Source organism: Acomys minous (assembly GCF_964271855.1).
Source record: "Acomys minous genome assembly, chromosome: 8".
Taxonomy (NCBI): Eukaryota; Metazoa; Chordata; class Mammalia; order Rodentia; family Muridae; genus Acomys; species Acomys minous.
Genome location: NC_140489.1, coordinates 121,850,165 through 121,871,815, shown reverse-complemented (window position 1 = coordinate 121,871,815; position 21,651 = coordinate 121,850,165).

Sequence of the window (21,651 nt, the reverse complement as noted above, 5' to 3'; positions counted from 1 at the left end):
ATCCAGCTTTTCCCCTTACCTGACAACCAGGAACCCATCCTAGAATTCATTTGCCTCGATTGATAGAATTTGAAGTTTATACAATGTAAGAAACAGGTTTATTTTAAAAAATGGATTCAGAAAACATTGAATTTAGAACATTGAAAAAGTCCAGTTAAATGAGGGACCCAACCTAATGCTTAAGCATTAGTAGGTTTGTTGTGAACCTGAGCCTGTGAGATCTAACAATGCAATACATTTTGCTCACAGTTTTCACCCTGAGTCCAAAGTGTAGCTACTGCCTTGTATAACTTTGACAAAGACACTTCTAATCTTAATACCTTACATAGCATGAATCTAATAATCAAAATTAAGATTCCAAAGGGACAAAGCTCTTGATTAAACCAGGCTTCAGTTATTTGTTTTCCACCATTTCCCATACCTGTTCATTTACTTACATCTGCATTTGTTTGTTTGTTTGTTTGTTTGTTTGTTTTGAATTTCATCTTCTCATCCAGGACTGCACAGTCATTCAACAGCAATGCCTGTTTAGTCTATGTCCCCACTAACGTTTCATTATTCTCCATGTCTTTCACAACCTTGGACATCGTTTTTCAAAAGTATTCGGCAACTAACTATTTTATACACCACCCCCAAATAAAGATTTTTATAGTTTTCACATTATCAATTTGGGGACTTATATTTTTATCAAGAATACAAAATCAGTGCTTGATCCTCCTCAGTGCATCATATCAGGAAGTACATGATGTCACGTTGTCCCATTCTTGTTGATGCTAATACTGATCCTTTTGTAGTTTAAATGGTCCTCACATGTGTGAACACCTGGTGTGGTAGTGCTGTTTGGGGAAGTTGGGAACTTTTTAGAATATGGGAATTTGACAGAGAAAGGTTCAGCTAGGGTGGGCCTTGGGGTTTCTAGCTCACCACCTTCTGGAGCCTAGAAGATGCTATTTAGCATGGTTGTCACACTTCCCCTGTCACGTGCACAAACTGCTTCCATACCATGCCTTCCTCACCATAGTGGGCTGTAATCTGCTGAACTGTGAACTAAAGCCACCATTCCTTTGCCCCTGTCTTTTGTTTCTATAAAGAATTCTGCTGCAGTAACGAGAAAAGCCACTGCTGTGGTGCCTTTGGTTAAGACAGGGATAAAGTCAACAGCTACTCTCTAAAATCAATATTTTAGGTGTCTGATAATGTGGCATTTCTTTCTTTGTGTGTGGGGGGAATATGCATACTCATGTGTGTGTTGGTGTATGTGTGTGAAGGTCATAGGTCAAACTGAGATGTCTTGCTTAGGTGCTATCCATCTTGGTTTCTGAATCCAGGTCTCTTGCAGAACCAGAAGTTCCAGGATTTGGCTGTATTTGGAGAGCTGATGAGTGCCAGTGATCTGCCTGCTGTTGCCTCCACATTGCAGAGATTATAACTGGTACCACCACAGCCAGATTTTCTTAACATGAGATCTTAAGATGAAACACAGGTCCTCTGGCTTGTCTAATAAACATTTTAATGCCTGAGTTATCTCCCCAGCCCTGTAAATATTCTGCTTCTTTCAAACTTGTACTCACAAATTCATTTATTTTCTGTATCCATTGAGACTCTCCTAAGAGAGCAATCACTGCTGAAGGAAAGATGCACACTTTATTTATTGGTTTGGTTACTTGTTTATTACACTGTGGACGCATGAATACTGACTTTTTCCCTGTGGGTTATAATCTGTTCCTATCATCACTCATTTCATAACTCAAACTCTTCACCATTGGTAATCAGGAGCTATTTCTACTTGGCTTCTTTGCCTAAACTAATTTTGAGATAGTCTACCTCTTATTTTTTCAAACACTGGAAAAACAATATTTACTCTACAATTTAAAAAAAAATATTTGTCATCTTTGTTTCCTCTGTTTTAATTGTCTTTAGCCTGGAGTCTGATTTTGTTCCTAACCCTCCAAGCCTGCCCCTATTCTCTCATACCCTTTTCTGTGGGCTTAAGGACTCATGCCAATTTCTTTGTGTTTTTCCTATCACAGTGACCCTTCAATGAACTGTGAAAATTGGAGGATACCAATTGGCTAAGCATTACAATTCCTTCCAAGGCATTTATGACAAACTCATCTTTCACTCTCACTACTTGCCTTATTTCACCCTTGACAATGAAGAAACTGTATTTAAGTGTATTACCAAATTTAGCACTGTTAGTGAGTAAATATTCAGGAATTAAAGAGTTTATCTTTATTTTTTTGTTCTACTCTACATAGGACATTAGCTCATGGAGTTGAACCACCAAAATCCCAGTGGTGTAGAATTAGTTAGAACAGAGAGCTATAAGAAGAAAAGAATTAAAAGCAGACAACATCATGAGCGAATGCAAGACAATAAACACAAATTTTCTAAGAAAAATCAATAAAATAAATCATGTTCTTTGAGCAATATATTTGTGAAAATATATTATAGGACATAAAAGCAGATGAAAATGTTAAAGTAGCTTTAGGAAAATTTTCCATGTAGTTTACATTCTAAATAGAACTGAGCATTTGATAGATTCTGATTAAAATTATATTGGGGTCTTTTTGTCAGAAATAGATGATTCTGGACTTGTGAGCTCACGGTTTGTCCTTAGTACTTCATTGAAACAATAAATAATATTAAGCTCCTGATTTTTGGACCCTCATTCTCCAAATTTTATAATAGAAACACATTGCCTAGCCATTAATGTTTCTTTCAAAAGATTGGATTGTAATTGTCCTAATGTTAATATGTTAGACAATTGTGATTCACTTGAATATATTGAGGATGCATCATAATTTGTGTTACTTATTATAATGTCTTCTGATGCAAGCGCATGTATTCTGCATACCTACCCATTTGAGATTCTTCTTTTTTGTGGTGAAAATATTCAAAGACTGCATTTTCTGTCATTTCTGTAAATATTGCTAATAAAGAGTGGCTACTAGCAACACGTATTGCCATCAGATATTAACATGAAAGGTTGAAATTGTTAAAGTTTCACAAGGAGATTATCAAAAGACAAACAAACACATTTTATACATTAAGGAGTAATATTATACCTATGATGATACAGTACATAAACTTCAGAGAAGGAATGTCTAAGATGCATGATAGCACACTGCAGAGAATGCAAAGCCTTTATGTCTGGGAACTATGTCGTGGGCTCTGAAATGCAGGATGGAACTTTGTCTTCTTTAGTGTCCCACAATCATAGCCTCTCTGTAGAAACCATATATATATCCACATATATTTTTTGAAAGAGAGAGGGAGTGAGAGAGGGGGTAGGGAGTGAAGGAGAGTCATTTAAAAAGTGATTTAAGAATTTAATATTCATTGGGGCAGTGAAGGATTTGTGAAAGAAAATTTAAAATACACCTTTGAGAATAAGATAAAGCTTTAGACATTTTTGAAATGACAGTGTGAATGTAAAGAGCAAAAAAGATTTCTGAGGCAGAAGCATCATAAATAGAAAATGCAAAAACAAAGAACATGTTCAAGGATTAAGGGGCAGCATAATGAGAGAGAAATCTGGCAAAGGGGATTCTGCTTGCATTGCTAAGGTAAAGAATTTATATATTATACAAGCAGAGAGAAATCATTATATATTTGTAAACATCTACCTGTGCATGCAATTTTTCAATAGTGTAAGGATGTGGCATATGCTTACTTTAAAAATACTAATTTGATACTAAATAACTGCAGAAGGAAGAGGTCATAATCAAGAGCATTCTTAGAGAGCAAGGCATGTGGGTGGTAGCACATATTTTATCTCTTAGATGAGAATTAAAGCAAAAGATATCTTTTACTTAAAATTCACAGGGATGGTTTACTTGTGTGAAAAATTTTAAACGCATTTAGCAAAAGACATGAATTCATTCCATGTAGTTTTGGAAGCAATACAAAATATACTCTTCATAAATAATATTTTACAAATGGATACCAATTGCTCATTAAGAGACTACAATAAATTATATTTATGTGTGTTCCAAATTACTGTTTTGAATCAGAATTTTTATAGGGAATGGTTATTGTCTATTATACTCTTTTTCCATTAAATTTAGCATATACTTGATATCAAATTTCAGATATTTATTAGTTATTGCTGATCTATATTGCAATAATTTATCTTATTTCTTAAATTAAACTAATAGTTCATTCACTGAAGATAGAAAAATGAAGTCTTTATCCTTTTATTTTCCTTATCATATCTAGAATAAACAATGAGCTATAGAACAAAACTTTGTTGAAAAAGAAGGTAAATATCAAAATCCAATAATTTTCTAATGTAATATATTTGGCAGCAGTAAATTATATTGCATATATTTCTTTGAAATTCTCTGAAACAATAAAAAATTTGAATTTTTCAAACATTAATTTTATTTTAATAGGAATCTCTTCATTTAGAGAGAATTCATGAACAAAACATCAAGAATCAGATTCCCAGTTTCAGATCTCTTTATCTGCATCAGGAATAATGACTCATGGCAGATCAGACAAGAGCAAACAGTATGGGGCACATAACGGGCTTATGGGATTACTAGAGCCGTATTGGGGTCATATCCCTAGCATTTAGATGTTAAATAATACAACATTGTATATGCTGGAAGATTCCTGCTAAACTCCATTACTGCAAATTCATGACTTCTACTTTCTCCTTGGGGCATTTAGAAATGTAAAATAACGCACATGTTATGTTTACATTGGAAAAACATTGAACCACCTTGAATGAAATGTAACCTAATTAAGGACAAAGAAATCATTATATATGTATATACATATATGTTTATCTTACTCCCTTAGAAAAATAAAGAGACTTTGATAGTACTCCTTTTTCCTTTAGAAGTAGCATGAATAACCTCAGCATAAAGCTATGCACATCCCAAATCAGCTATTTTGCAGTTAGCCATCAAAACACTGTTAGACAAATTATTTTCAGATTCATTTTAGAAAACAGAATAACATCAAGCAAGCATAAGCACAATGAAGTCTTCATGTCAAGGATGTGCTACTAAAATTATATAAAATTATATTAGATTTTTATGTATAGCTTTTTTCTTTGTAAAGAGTGGAATAATGCATAGACAATATATTTAGGCAAGTCACTCTGATATAACTGATCATGCTAACCATTCTTACTATGTTAATTCTCCCATTCCACGAACAAGGGAGATCTTTCCATCTTCTGATGTCATCTTCAATCTCCTTCAGACATTTGGTGTTTTTTTCAAACCAGTCTTTCACTTGCTTCGTTAGAGTCACTCCTAGGTATTTTATATTGCTTGTGGTTACCCTGAAGGGTGTAGTTTCCCTCATCTCTTCCTCTGCACGATTGTCATTTATATGTAGGAAAGCTACGGACTTTTTTGAGTTAAATTTTTATCTATCCATTTTGCTGAATGTGTTTATCAGCTGTAGTAGTTCTCTCGTGGAATTATGGTGATCACTTATGTACACTATCATATCATATGCAAATAGGGATAATGTGACTTCCTCCTTTCCCATTTGGATCCTCTTGATCTCCTTTTGTTGTCTTATTGCTCTAGTTAGAACTTCAAAAACTATTTTGAAGAGATATGGAGAGAGTGGGCAGCCTTGGCTGGTCCCTGATTATAGAGGAATTTCCTTGAGTATCTCTCCAATTAATTTGATGTTGACTTCTGGCTTGCTGTATATAGCCTTTGTTATGTTTAGGTATATGCCTTGTATCCATGATCTCTCCAAAATTTTAAACAAGAAAGGGTTTTGGACTCTGTCAAATGCTTTTTTGGTATCTAAGCAGATGATCTTGTGTGTTTTTATTTCAGTTTTTTATATAGTGGATTACATTGATGGATTTCCATATATTAAACCATCCCTGTATGACTGGAATCAAGCCTACCTAGTCATTATGAATGATATCTTTAATACGTTCTTGTATTCAGTTTGTGAGTACTTTATTGAATATTTTTGCATCAATATTTATAAGAGAAATTGGCCTGAAATTCTCTTTTTTCATTGGATCCTTGTGGGGTTTAGGTATCAACATGACTGTGGCCTCATAGAATGTGCTTGGTAATGTTCCATCTGTTTCTATCTTTTGGAGTAGCTTGAAGGGTATCAGTGTTAGCTCTTCTTTAAAGGTCTGGTAGAATTCTGCACTGAAACCATCTATCTGGCCCTGGCCCTGGTCTTTTTTTTTTTTTTTTTTTGGGGGGGGGGAGACTATCAATGAATGCTTCTATTTCTATAGGAGAAATAGGACTATTTATTTTGTTTATCTGTTCTTGATTCAATTTTGTTAAGTGTCCATTTCCCTTAGATTTTCAAATTTTGTAGCATCTATGCCTTTGAAATATGATTTATGATTCTTTGTATTTCTTCAGTGTCTGCTGTTATGTCTCCCTTGTCATTTCTGATTTTATTAATTTTGATAGTGTCTCTCTGCCTTTTAGTTAAGTTGGCTAATGGTTCTCTATCTTGTTGATTTTCTCAAAGAACCAGATCCTGGTTTTGTTGATTCTTTGAATTGTTCTCATTGTTTACCTTTCTTCATGGTCAGTCTTATGCAACCGTTCTTACCCATTGTAGCCCATATCATCAGTATGTTGCCCTATTTAGTCTTGTTCATCCTTTTCCATGTTGTAAATCTTTATTTCAGCCAGGCATTGTGGCACATGTCTTTAATCCCAGCACTTGGGAGGCAGAAGCAGGCAGTTCTCTGTGAGTTCAAGGACAACCTGATCTACAAAGTGAGTATAGGACAGCCAGGACTACAAGAGAAAACCTTTCTCGAAAAAAAATCCCTAATTATCTTTATTTCTCTTTGATATAATGTCACATGATTACCTCCTTAACATCACAGACTAGCATAGCCTTGTTAAAGGGATGCTGGACTGATTCATTTGTTGGGATGGCCATGGGACATAAGATGTCATTCACTGTCAACATTACACTTTGTTTTTTGAGTCATGATTCCTTATAATCAAAATTATATTTTACTTCAAATTTCTTCAGATTCATATATTAAACAAACAAAATTTTTATACTAAGCAATATTACTATAAGACCATTGATTGAGATGATAGATCTTTTAAGCCCCTTATCATTAGATATATAACTACTACAATTGGTTTTTTTTTTTACTTTAAACCATATTATGAAAACTATATTTTGTAAACTTAGCTATAATTATTGAGTTCTATTAGTGATTTCATTAGACTGTTTTAGCATACAGTGGCACACGGGATGATTAGATGTGGGGAAATAGAACTTTAAGATAAACACCATGTTAAACATTAACAGCCCTATACTAGATGCTTCAGAAATTTTAATGTGCCTGGAAACTTTAAGATGATACCAAATTGTGGGTGCCTGAGAAAATGATGGCACAATTAAGAAAAGTGAGGTCATGTTGGGGAGAAGGTGACCCATTCACTTGGGTGATATTATCTGTAGGGACATGGTAGACAAGATGCTTACACTAAGGAGCTTCAGTTCCCAGTGGATGCTGGCCTGTCAGTGCCAGATAAGGATGGTTGTAATCATGCAGATCGCTGGAGCTTTAGAGGAGGAGTGTGTTGGAAGGAAATAGGAAAGAACTGGAGCGGCAACCTTGAAGGAAGCCCTCCATATTTTTTTTCTTTAGAATGAGAAAAAGCAACAAAAATCATGACTGGAAACAGGATCAGTCATGTAAGTCAGAAATTAATATTATGTGATTATATGTACATTGAGAGGAAAAGGTATGAAATTCTGACAAAAAAAATAAAGGACCATACATTTGTGGTCGTTTGGCATTCTCTTTAAGTCTAAAACCAAGAACAGAAAACTTCCAATCTAAGAAATTGGCCACAGAAAATTGTTAGTAAGAGAGGCAACAGAACTGGAGTGACAGTGGGACCATGATTCCCTTGAAGAGGAGTGAACAAGAGACACAGCAAACTCCTGCTCTTATCGGAATGGGGCTGATTTTGTGATGTTGAAATATAATGAATCTTGACAATGAAAAGAAATTGCTTTGAATTCTCAAGTCACAAGACTATTGACTATGCCTGTGTGGAAGGACTCAGAAAAGACATATGGGGAAAGGGAGAATTTATAGGGTGCCAAAGCATGCTGAATTTATTCATCTTAATTGTGTTACATATTCCTCTTTTATGATTATTCCTATATAAAACGGTACATAATATTTAATGGAAACAGGCCTGTAAGATCTTTGAGATTTAAATTCTAAGTGTGCAAATGAATGGAGTTCAAAAAAATTATTTTATTGGTGCAAAAGAATGCACCCACAGATGCTTTCCTATTTCTCTGCAGCTTAATTTAAAAAAAAAAAAGAAAAGAAAACCACACAGAATCTGCTCAGGGAATGGAGTAATTAATGTTGCCTCGCTCACAGGCAAAGAATACTCAACAAATTTACAGCTAAAAACACAGCTCCAATCAATTCTTACTGTGTCTTAACATCATGTTTTTCATCCCTACTCATTCTTTTGTTAATTAAATAAGATTTGTTATTTTCTCGCTTGCAATTCAGGAGCTTGCCGAACTTCACTGGTTCATAATTCAGAAGCTGTTTGCTATTTTTCGAAGGAAAAAAAAAAGAATCAGTTTGGTTTAGTAAGTGATTATGTGCATGGAGTAATGGATGAATCAGAGACTTGAGGATGCTCTGCTATTGTCTCTTCTTTTCTTCCAGTGATTTATCTTATCATCTTCCTCATTAAAGGAGATCATATGGAGAATATCTGCTATGAGTGATAAATCCCAGGAGATGGCCACTGAGGAATAATGCATGTATCAACAGTGTTTGTGCAGAAGTGTTAACCTCCAAGTAAATGCCAATCGTTACACTTTAAATGTATATTCAAGAGTTAGCCACCTGGGCCAGATTATCTACTCACTAAATGACAACAGTAATGTGTGGACTTGGTCAGATAACAGACATCATGCATCCTCAACTGTTTTACTCCAGGCACTAGATGTGTTCCTGTGTTGTGCAGGTTTGGGAGTTCTCTTAGACGGTTCAAGTTGGGCTGGAGAGATGGCTCAGCGGTTAAGAGCACTGACTGCCCTTCCAGAGTTCATGAGTTCAATTCCCAACAGCCACATGGTGGTTCACAGCCATCTATGATGTGATCTGATGCCCTCTTCTGGCCTGCACTGTACATGCAGGCAGAGCATTGTATACATAATAAATAAATAAATAAATAAATCTTTTAAAAACATAAAGAAGTTTCAAGTTACTCAGTCTTATTGACCTCCAGCTTTTTCTCCAAAAATTCTTTCTAAAACTTAAAATTTCAAGTGTATTTCACACACAGAAGCCAATTTTCAGAGCTTTGAGACTGAAGGTAGAGAAGCAAAATGAAAATAAATGCTCCTTGAAGTTGGAGGATGTAGTTCTTATGTATTTTGTGGGGAAAAATCCATTTTCTCTATCATTCACGTGGAGCTAAAAGCATTTTCCTTAAACGTCTTGAATGTGTCTCAGGGGAAATGAATGCAAACCTTGCTAGAAACACTAGTAATATAAAAATAGTGAAAATTTTATTAAATCTGCTTTACCCGGTCGAACAGTCAGAACAGGTGAACACATGTCCTGTGATGTGGAGATCTCACCACTCTTCCTGTGAGCAGACAGATGCATTAGTCACTTCTTCACCATTGTGACCAAATACACAGAAGGAAGGCTCCCTGGTGCAGGGAGTGCATCCACTGCTTGCATGGCTTTTTGCACTTAGGAAGAGCCTTGGGGCATCAGGAACATATGTGGGAAGAAGATAGTCACCTGATGGTAAACAGGAAGAAGAGGGACGTGAAGAGCTAGGGAACTGGTGCAACCTTCAACCCCTAATCCCGAGTGGCTGAGCTGCTATCTGTGCCCTAGCTCCCAAGGTTTCAGAACTTCCCTTAATAGCACCAGATGTTCAGCACACGAACCTAATCTACAGTAGAAATGTTCTAGTCAAACCATAACACCGCGCTCCCCACCAAGACATCGGTGTATGAGCTTACAGAACCCTTAAGGATCCCAGCAAGCCAGATCCAACTAGCACATCAACTGTTATGTGAAGACAAACCGTATCACAAAGACCTCTAAGTGGAATTACTGCAGAAGTCAAGCTAAAACTGAACTTTTCTGTTTCTTCGCATACACCCCAAATCAGTCTAGGTTAAATTGATTCCTATGGTTCTTGTATCAGGACATAACCAGAATATGACTGGCTAGAACTATCTAAGTTCTAGGGCCATTTAGAGAAGGACAAGCTTATTCCTTTCTCCAGAATGGAATATCTATGTAGTTTGTTGGTATCCAAAATTGCTATTGAGTTGCTAGTTTCACTGTTCAGGGTAGAGTGTGTATACAGGCATTAAGTGTTCTAAAGCTGCTGAGTATATGATGAAGTAGAAAACAAGCACCTCCCAAGCCTAGTGGAGTCTCATATACTGCCACTTATGCTAGTCTGGCTTTTTTTTTTTCTTCGTTTTAAAGAAAATTTTTATTTGTTCTGCTATCAGATATATTAATATTACTGTTATGGATATACTATGGTGTCCTTTTTTCTCAAGTAGAAGTGACTGTTTCACTAACTTGTCTTCTATTTTATAGTTATACTGTGCAGCCATGTATATTTTATGCTGCACAAATACCCTAGAATAAAGAATGAAATGCTACATGATGAAATATATGTAATGAAATATTATGAGTAAAATAATTAGATGTCGACAATACCTACAGGAAAGATTTTCCATATTCATTCTGCCTGTCTGTACTCAAAAGTGCCTCAGAGAAAACTAAGTACAGAGGTAGAATGTCACAAAGGGAAAGGTGGCAGGTTTGGGCTGTTCTCACACTTGAAATTGGGTCACACAGTAGAAACTAGCTGAAAACATTTGTTTAAAGAAAAAAAAAACACATAATTAGTATGATAAATGAGTTGAAAATGTTTCAAGGAAGGAATGTTAAACTTCATTTGACGTGTGCTGAAAGATTACAAAAAGACAGAAATTTGGTAAAATGTGAGCTGTGTGCTGCTCTACGTGAAAAGCAGTATCAGTAACATAATTGATTTATGAACATTACCAATATGAGCACTAGCACTGAGTAATTGTTTTGGTGGATGGTATGGGTCATAAAACTAGAAAAGGACCATGTAAGGGAAAAAGAGATTTTCAAGGGGATGGGGAAGGTACCAGAGTAAATGGGATACGAAGATGGAAAAGGAGCCACTGGGGATGGGATGGGATGGTGGGGGCTGATGGGCTGGAGGAGCTGAGGAGAATCAACAAACACAGGACGGTGTGAAAACATAAAATAGAACTGTTACGTTGTGTGTTGAGCAAAAAAAAATTAATCTACAGAATGAAATTCTGTTCAGAAAGGCAGCAGAGCTACAGAACAAGAGAAGGGAAAAACTGAAGCTTTTCATGCTAGCATGGAAACAGCAAGAACAGCTTTGTATACTAAAGAGAATGAACCATTAAACAAAAATTAATAATGGCTCAATCTGTCTGTGGTGAATGAATAAAAAGAATATTATAAAGAAAAGTGTGTGGATTTCAGAAGAAATGTAAAAGAATTGACCTTGATGAAAGATTAAAAAAATATTACTGAGTGAACAGGCGTGAAAAGAAATTGGCAGATTTGATATTCATCCCTTGCTTCTGTTTTGCAATACCATATGAAGAAAGGTAAAATGGACTTAAGGGTTTAAGAAGAGATATGAAATAAAGTTTTTAATAAATAAGGGCTGCTCCTGCCCCTCACTGGCTGCAGCACTAGGGAAAACAGGCCCTGCACCAGTATAGCGGCTAGGCTGTGAGTGAACTGACCCTGTCACTTGTCTATCGTGAGGTGGCCTGTGCATTAAGATGATACCCCCTCCTCATCCCTTGACACATGAGGCAGTCAGGAGAGTTGTCCTCAGGGCCATGAGAAAGAGTGAGCTATCCCTGCCGTTTGTTAGTTACAGAACTTACGAAAGTGGACCCTGTACCTTTCCTGGGCAGCACAGTAGAGCTGGGTTTGGTAAAGGGGTGCCAGCCAAGCTGGTCCCAAGGGCATGAGTATGGGAAAGCTGTCCCTGGCACTCACTTGTCATGGCATGATCATTGATAACTGGACACTGGGCACAGAGGTTATGTCCTCCTCTACCCTTGCTCCTTACCTCCAATGGTAGTTGGGCAAGCCATCCCCAAGGTTATGAAGGTGTGAGAGCTATACCTGGCTGTAGCACTCCATAGAGCAGGCCCTGCACCTTCTCTGGGCAAAAGAATTGGGCTGTCCCTGATGGTGAAGGCAGAGGTGAGTCAGTCCCAGTGGTATGAGAGCCCTTCACTGGCTGCAGCACTTGGACGAGTGGGCCCCAAACATCAGCTGGAGAGCTGGTTTTTGAAATGTGGGTGTAGGTGAACTGGTGTTGATGGCATGAGAACAGAAAGGCTGACCTTGCCTCCTGACAACAGCAACATACAGTGCCCAAGCCAGAGCAGTGCTGGAAAGCTCTCCTTAGCTGACCAGCTCAGCTAGTACATAGGCTCAGATCCAGAGCTTTGAGTCGGCCCACCTCAACGTCTATATCATCTGTGAACTGTTGGAGCATATAAAGGGACCAGTTCTGTTTAGCCAATCATTACGATCTCCAGGACACAATGCAACAAAAAGAAAAGTAGGAAGAGTTCTGGTAAGGATACAAGATTGATGGTGTCACAGAAGCCAAAGACCTTGTACCATTGAATGAGACCAATGACTCATTGAAATGAACATTTACAAATCAAGACAGAGGGATGTATTGTGGGACACACTGCCACACTACACTTTTATGACGAGATGTTTTCTATGCTTTGTTGTATATGTGTGGGTGTGTGGGTACGCACATGCTTTTTTTTTTCTTTTTGAGGGGTAAGGTTGCAAGGGCAAAGAGTGGATATAAAGCAATGGGGAGATTAATGGAACTAGGATGCATGGTGTGAAACTTGAAAAAATCAATAAAGAGCTTTAAAAAAGAAATGAACATTTTTGGTTTGTTGTGCAGATATGAAGGGGAGTTTACAGTGAGTGAAAGTGAACATAAAGTCACCTATTAGCAATTTTAACATCTTGAATTGGTGCTGCAGGCAGAAATTAGGTTGAAACTAGGTTTAGTTGGACTTAGAAATTTATTGGTGAGACTTTCTTTTATTAATCCTTCTAGATAAATGTTTCTTGTCTGGAGTAGCAAGTTTTTGGAAAAGGTAGAACCAAAATGCCGGCAAGACTGTGGCAAAGAGGAATGAAGCCACATGCAAGCTTGAGGGATTACAGTTTACAGTGAGCTGGTTTTGAACATCAGGTTGGTTCTACCACATGAGAAGAAGGTTCATTCTAGAAATAAATCTAAATTCTGCTAACAGGATTTAGATATTCTCTTCCTGTACACAGGCATGGTCTTTCTTTTGGACTTACAGGATGATATGTATGTCCATCTCCCAGGAGGTAAAATGGACAAAAATAAAATGGTTACCAATAAAGTCCTAAGATTTCATAAAGGGTATGGTTCTTTGAGTCTATAAGCCATAGATCACTTACCCAAAGAGGGAAATGACTAAGCCAAGAGTAAACACATGCCTTTATACAACCACTAAGGAACATTGACATTGCTTCCAAATGTTTGAGAAAGGAGCTTCACCAAACAAGAAATGGAGATGAAATTCATTGAAGTGGTGCAAATTTGCTAATGGATTCCTTTTGTTTATGGCACCTTGATCCATGTCATAGCTGGTATTTGTTTGCCTGACTTGCAATAGACTCCAGCTAATTTTGTTTCTGTCTTGCACATTCTGTAATCTAGTCTTAGGAATCTATTTCTTACATGGACTCTGATGCACACTCATTGATCACTTTCCCCTGGCAGGGCGGCCATTCCAGACCACAGAGGAAGAGGATCCAGGCAGTATAGATAAGACTTGATAGTTTGAGGTCAGATCTTAGGGAAGGGCAGGATGCCCATGTTGAGGACTAGGGAAGGGAGGAGGAAGTATGAGGGATGAAGGAGGGAGGGTGTAATTGAGAGATTACAATTGGGATTCAAAGTGAACAAATTAATAATAATAAGAAGAAGAACTGCCTAGTTGTACATATAGTTGTGGTATAATGAAAAGACACAAAAAAAGACAAGTGACAAGCCAAAGAGAAATGTTAGAATGGAGCTCTTCTTAGTGGCCCTCAACAGTAATGTAGTCTATTAGCACCTTAAGCATGGATATTTCGTCATCATAAGAGGGGAAAATACATTTCTATTGTTTTGAAAGAAAGAAAGAAAAGAAAGAAAGAAAGAAAGAAAGAAAAGAATGCAAGTTAGATCACTTTGCACTACTTCTGCTCAAAATCCTCCATTGACTTCTCATCATCTTGAAGCCAAAGACCATATTAGTGATCCCTGCTAAGGCAAAGTCCTTCTATTAATTCTTTGACCTATTAATTACCTTATCCTTTGCTTCTGGTTTCCTCAAACTGTATCACTCACACATAGCAGGCATGTTTTCTCCACAGAAGTCCTTTATACTACTTCCTCTAGACAAGTATGATCTGTATATGACAGTAATTATTCATCTCTTCCAAATCTTTGCTCAGTTGACCACTTCCAATTGTCTTATACATCTAGAATGCCTCTTTCCCTCCCTTACATGAATAAATTCCTCCTCAGAACCATTTAGCTCTGCCTTGTGCCTCTGTGACACATGGGGCATTGTTTTCTATATACTGCGTCTTCTATTTTATGGTTTGTAACAACTTTCCATCTAGATTTACAGATCGTCTCCCAAATGTTGTTTGCTGTATTTATCAGAGCCAGGGATATGCCATCTTCAAAATAATAGTTCTGAATTAATTAATTAATCAAAATCTATAAACTTCTGTATAGCATTCCATGAATTGAACAAAGTAGTGTACTCTTTATCTGAATTTACAGGTATCAGTATAACAGACCATCTCAGATATAAATATGTCTGTACTTTTCTTGGTCTATGTAATAGTTCTCAGTTTAAATAAGTTTCATTGACTTTGACTTAACTTCAGTGGGCTTCTGCTTCTATCATCAGTGTTTGATTCTTCTGGGAACTGTTCCAGGCCCCTAAAACTATTTGACTATACAATTCAAGAGCTGTAAGTAGCATTATCTCACATCTCACTGTGAAGATCTAGGACTATGAAAACTTCACTCTGTGCCTCCTGTTGGTGCAAACTTTGAGGCTTTCTTTATAATGCAGCATTGCATATAGCCACAGTGAAGCTTTGCTAAGCTTTACACACATGCTTGGATTCCTTCTCCTTTAAGATCTACTTCATTCTACTTATAGGACACTTTCTTAAATTCTTGCCTAAGTAACTACTTCTGCCGAGTGAACTAAGGTAGTCTGCTTAAGTTCATTCCTAGGAGATGAATTGTTAAATAAAGTAGAACTCACACTTTGAAAGTTCTTGATCACACTTTTAATGAAGATTCAGCCTGGAGGAAGGGAGAGAAAATGAAGTGTATGGTGTCCACATTTGGTTGAACGAGTACAGTACCTAGCAGCTTAAACAGTACAGTTTAGTGGTTTTAAACATGCCAGAAAGGAAATATTTTCTAATATTTTAATTCAAAAATTTTCTACAGGCTTCTCCAATTTCACATTAAAAAAAACTAAGCTGTGATCTATAGTAACACACTACAACCCCTATATGCTGTTTTCTCTACTTAGATGTGGGAATAAGACATACTCATAAGAGCATGGTTAGGCAAAGGATAATAAAATGTTGCTGATGATGATCTCTAGCCCTAATTAATGACCACAGTGTTACTGTGGTCTGCGTTCTTGTCCTAAGAACCCAGAAAAAAGACAATCCAAAAACTTAATATGGAAACGATATTTATTTATAGATTAAATAACTGGCCAGGAAGAAAATTGGAAAAATTGTTAGGACTCCCATGTCCTACTATACTTGAAGAGTGGAAAGAAAAAGAGGATGAGTGTTGCTTCTTACAGAATGATGACTCTGTCATGAACTCTGATGCCCCATATTTGACCACTTCCCCTTGGTGAGGAGGCCTGGTAGCACTCAGAGAAAGCATAGGAAGGCTACCAATATGACACTTGATAGGCTGTGACCCTATGGTGGGAGAGGAGGTCCCCTTCTGTGTCACAGACCTAGGGGATGGGAATAGAGTGAAAGAAGAATGGGAAGAGATAAGCAAGGGGATCAAAACTGAGACTTAATCTGAATAAATTAATAAAAAAAAGAAAAAATTCTCTGGGCACATTTGTAACTGCAATTATCTCTATGCAGGTAAGTGGGGAGGCAGGGAGTGGCATTGTGCAGTTTTTCTTAACAAATCTAAATATGAGTGCTTACAGCATTTTTATAACTGACTTACTCACTCACACTGTGTGAGAATGAAGCAGGATAGTTGCTAAAAGGAACAAACAAGGACACCTCAACAGCATCAGTGAGAATGCCTCCTTCAGGCTGACGACCATTCCTGTCCTCACTTTCTGAAGCCCACCTCTCGCTAAGTATTAAGGAAAGGGATCCATCTACAACCAACATGAGATTTTTCTCTCTTCATGTTTTAAGGTTCTCCATTCTTTGGCAAAAAAACACAGCCTTGAAAGTGCAGAATGTGTGAACCATTTCTCCTTAATATTCTTTGATTTCTGTTCATTTATTATAACAAATCAATTAAGAAATATTTGAATAAAACTACCAAAATATTTGGCAATATATTTAATAGTGCTAATTATAAATTCAGCTCATTAATCCTTATTAAATTTGTAGTGCTTTAAATTAATTGACTCAAGGCTATAACACATTAAACAAATGTCTACTGGTGTATTTATGAAATGACTTAACATCTCTCTCTCTCTCTCTCTCTCTCTCTCTCTCTCTCTCTCTCTCTCTGTGTGTGTGTGTGTCTCTCTCTCCCCCTCCCTCCCTCCCTCCTACCCTCCCTCCCTCCCTCCTTCTCCCTTGCTTTAGTTTTCGCTCTCTTGCTCTCTCACTCTCTCATCTCAATGGCTGTGTGACTTCAACCAGGATAGTTTCATCTCCCTTGGACTCAGTTTCCTCAGACAAACAGTAGAGATATTATAATTACTATCAGACTCTCAATTAATTCTAAAATTACTTGCTATGGTCTGATTATTGGTAAGCATTTTCTGAAAATCAGTTATCCAGAGAGGCCAAGAGAGACTGTGTAAAAGAGGAAGAGTAGTTTCTTTCCATGTCCCCTGAAGACCCTGGCAGAAGCTTAGATTTTCAGAGCTTTTATTGTGTTCTCATTGATGCTTCCAAGTCTTGAGTTATTTCATATTCCTCAGACACACACAGAGCCGTGCCCTGAGAATCATGGTTTTTAAGTACTGATTTAACCTAACTTTCAGCCTACCCTCTTTCCCTGCCCTTTCTCTGGTAATAATTCACTGACACTTTAACACTGCATCTGATCCCTAGCATGTTCTTCTAGAACTTCTTTGACTTAAATCACACTCATATTTACATCTTAACCTCATTACCTCCCCAAAGAAAGCAAGGCCTTTTTTTTTTCAGGATTTACACAGTCAATCATTTCCCTCCTTTCTCCCATGTCCCAAAGAATCACAAATAAAAGAATCAGGATGCCTTCATCAGTTAAACTTCATAGCAACTTGTGCCCTGTACCTCCATGCCCAGTCCTGACCATATCTCTGTAGGAATTACTTATAGCCTTGTCCTCTCTCAAGGGCTTTTAAACAAGAGCCATGCTTCCTCATCTGTTTCCTTGCAAATATCTACCACAGAGGGCAGTGGTATATATTGTACAATAAGAGTTTAATTATGGAGTTCTCTGTGGTCACTCAGAATCCAATACTTTTGCATACACCATTACCAACAATCTAGTGACTTAGTAAACTGACAACTTAATCTGCTTCCCTCCATCCTTGCCATTTATTCCAGGATTTAACATTAGAAATCAGCCTGCAGTATTAATTGCCAGGAGGGAAACAAGACTTTGATTACAGTTGTCACTTTCTCTCTTTGTTGGCTTCCACAGGGTTTGTTTCTTTATTGAGGCATTCTCCCAGGAGTCACATACTCAGCTACTGTTTACACTTATAATTATTCATGTCATTAGCAAATTTATTTCACCTCTCATTAGAATAAACTAAAATGTTCATACTGAAATAGAACAACAAAACCAATAAAACATCACATACAATCTACTCACATAATCTGGGAGGAGCACAGGGGAATTAACTTCAAAGGGGGCAAGACAACTGAAGTTACACAATCCTGCCAGGCTATCATGTTGGCTTTAGTAATTGGTCTGAAGAGAGAGAGTGTGGCTCTGAAGTTAAGGCTAAGGAAAACGAAGTGAGAATTAATCATGGTGCTAGGGAAAGTAAAAGCCAAGAGGTAATTGACATTTTTTCAAAGGGGCCTCAGATTAACTATACCCACAGGGAGTTTGTGAAATTACAACCAAGACCTAATAGTAATAGTGACATTTCTTTGAAAGATTTCATCCGGCTGTCTCGACCCAGGAGGCATGTGCCTCCAGACCTTCCAGAAACTATGGTCCTTCGAGGGGATAAAAGACTCAATTATTTTTTGAGATGCTCATTAAGCCTTTCAGCAATGTAAAAAGGTAATTTTCTTCACTTATCCAATCTAAAATGTCTTATAAGACTTTTATATATACTGTTAAATATTGATGCTTTTCTAAGGACTTCATAGAAAACAATAAAAAAATATAGAAATTTTCTTAATTGTATTCATACAAATAACATATAATTCATGTGAAAAGATAGTTATAGACTATTAAAAATTATAAATATGGCTATATATATATATATATATATATATATATATATATATATATATGTTTGATAATTACCAGCCCTGTAGAGAAGAGTGTAAAAGTAGATTTCACCATAAGAGATTTAACAAAATATTCTTTATGAAAATGGGAGGAAAGAGTTACATGTGGAGGAAGCAGAGAAGCCTGAGAAGTAAATGTGACTGGTTTGTATAAGGAAGAGGCGGGAGCAGCTAGAAACGGTTTATATTTTAATGAATCTTACTTTCTTTCTTGACAAGAGACAGTGGGATGAATAGACTGGAAGGACATCAAGACTAGGAAAGCTACTGCAACAAGTAGGCAGCAGAAAGGTAATGGTACCAACATTGGAATAAGAGGAAGCAGTTCATTGAAATCTAGCTGTCAGTGGATTCAGTGGTTGGGTGCATAAAAGGGTTCATAGACAGTCACCAATTTTTATATTGCTAAACTGGCAAGGTTGTTAAGTAGGTTTTCTATTTATTCACTGAAATAAGAACCATATGAAGACGTGAAACATAATGTATCTGAATAGAAGAAACATTTTTGTGTCATTTCATTGTGGTAGGAATGCTTTTGTGGGTCTATAGGAAAATGCCAATAGTTAAGGTTACAGAAGATGCAATGCATTAGGCGGGAATTAGAGAAATGCATTGGAATAGTAGCCAGAGAATAAGTGCCATAAGAGCAGGGCCACAGTGGTCTTCAAACATGTGCTTGGGAGTCCTATGTCATCTCCAGGAAATCAGGTTACTTCCCTTCAGCTTGCAGGTGACTTGTGTGTTTCATCTCCCAAGGCTACTCATCAGAGTAAAACAGAATATTTGCGTGTCATTTTAAATGCTCCAAGGGCCTCGGACTGCTTTGCATCCTTGCCTTTTTAACAGTGAATAAGAAGCCTGGTCGTGGGGATTAAAGTGAATATTTATTATGTGCACTCATGGAAAAAGGTAACCTGCCCATGAATGTTCATCACCATGATGAAAATGGAGAAGGCAAACAAAAACAAAAGCAAACCTCTTTAAGTCAAGCCAAAGAAATAATATTAAGCCATACTAGGTCTGGTCTCTGCACTTAAGTTTTGGCTTCTTCATGTGATGACCAGCTGCCAAATGCTGAGACAGGATTTTTTTTTTTATGGTTTCTAATGACTAAAGTGACTTAATTTGTTTGGCTACAACTCCATGATGTTCTTTTATTATTTGTGGTATGGTGGAAAAAACTAATAACTTGTTTGAATAGCGTCTTTTCTAGATGGGAGTATTTGAAAAGATCTAGAACTTATAATCCCATCTCTTTTGGCCAATTAGGGAAATAATTGTGAGAGTGAGGCAGGTTGCTGAGGTTTATATTTAGTTCCACTTATTACTCTAGAGGACAGCGGCTTGACCACAGGGAAAACATGACCCTTGAATAAATACACTGAGATTTAACCATAAATTAGAAAAAAATGTGATTTTTAAATGTCATTAGACAAGAACTCTATAAAGCTTGTGGCTGCTTTCAAAAGCAGTTGAATGTATGTAAACCTTAGGTCTAGGCAGTAAAAGGTAATGATCCTAGAATATAAATGCAACTATTGTTGAGAGGGGATGAACTGTTTACATTTTCTTTTTGCTTTGAATCTGTGTGTCTGCTATTGACTTAATGTACGATCTTAGTCAAGACAACTCACCTCCCTCGGCCTCATCATCTTTTGAACTGGAATAATAGCAGCAATTTCCCTTTGAAGTCATGTTTGGGGCATGGATGCTGATTGCAAAGAACACTAAGTTACTGAAGTACTGCTTGGATGAATAGCTCTGAATTTTGGGCATTTGGAGTTGGCCTCTTAAGTTATACCCATGGTTCAGGAGCTAGTGTGATGTAACTGTGTCACATCATCCCATGAAGGGCTTTGTTCCCTCACTATTGCTTTGTGGGTGGCAGACAACCTTATGGTGAAACATGCACCCAGAGAGAGTGAGGAAAACACTGACTGCTAAAGAAGGGCCTGGGATTCATTCAGTTGCAAACTGTTCCTTTCAAAATACATATCACAGTGAAAACATTCTCTGCTATTCTCTCTCAGTGCAGAGCTGTCCACATGGCCTCCATTATCACCCAATAGTTTTCATGTAATAATAACTGCTAACCATGGGGCAGTGCGTAAGTTTTACAATCAATCAATGTGACTGAGTGCTCTTTATGTACCATATCATCATAACAATTACACTGTTATTTCCTCATTGTAGAGTAAAGAAACTAAGACATGCAAGGGAACAACTGATACAAAGTCATATGGATAGTAAACAGCAGAGACTTAAGAGGAATCAATTATAAAATTTCTACCTCTTTTCCTTCCTCTCTAAGGACCAAACCAACATTATATTATAGTTAGCCCCCATGTTCTTGAAAATTTACCCCCTTAGTGACCTATGTTCCCTTAAATTCAGAGAAAAACAAGCAGCTTACACAAGTTGCAGCTGCCAACCTATCAGAATCCAGGTCAATAAGTTCCAATGCTTAGTTTAGATAAAAATTCCCCTTTGAGGTTTAGTCCAGAGGCACCATGCAATCAGCTTAAAGGCCACCATTCCTGTGTAGTCTCTAACCAATCATGTAACATCAAGGCTTGGAAATCCCCACACGCAGTTTTCCACTTTAAAAGCCTTTGACCAGGAACAGCTTGCCACCATCTTCTCCATTTGCTGGAGGACTGATGGTCTGAGTTCTGAGTTTGTTAAATGAAGTGACCCTGAGCAGTTTACATCAGATTCAATTCCTGTTGGCTCTTGGGGGGGTCTCAAGATCCAAGTATTACAATCTTTATTCATCTAAATTC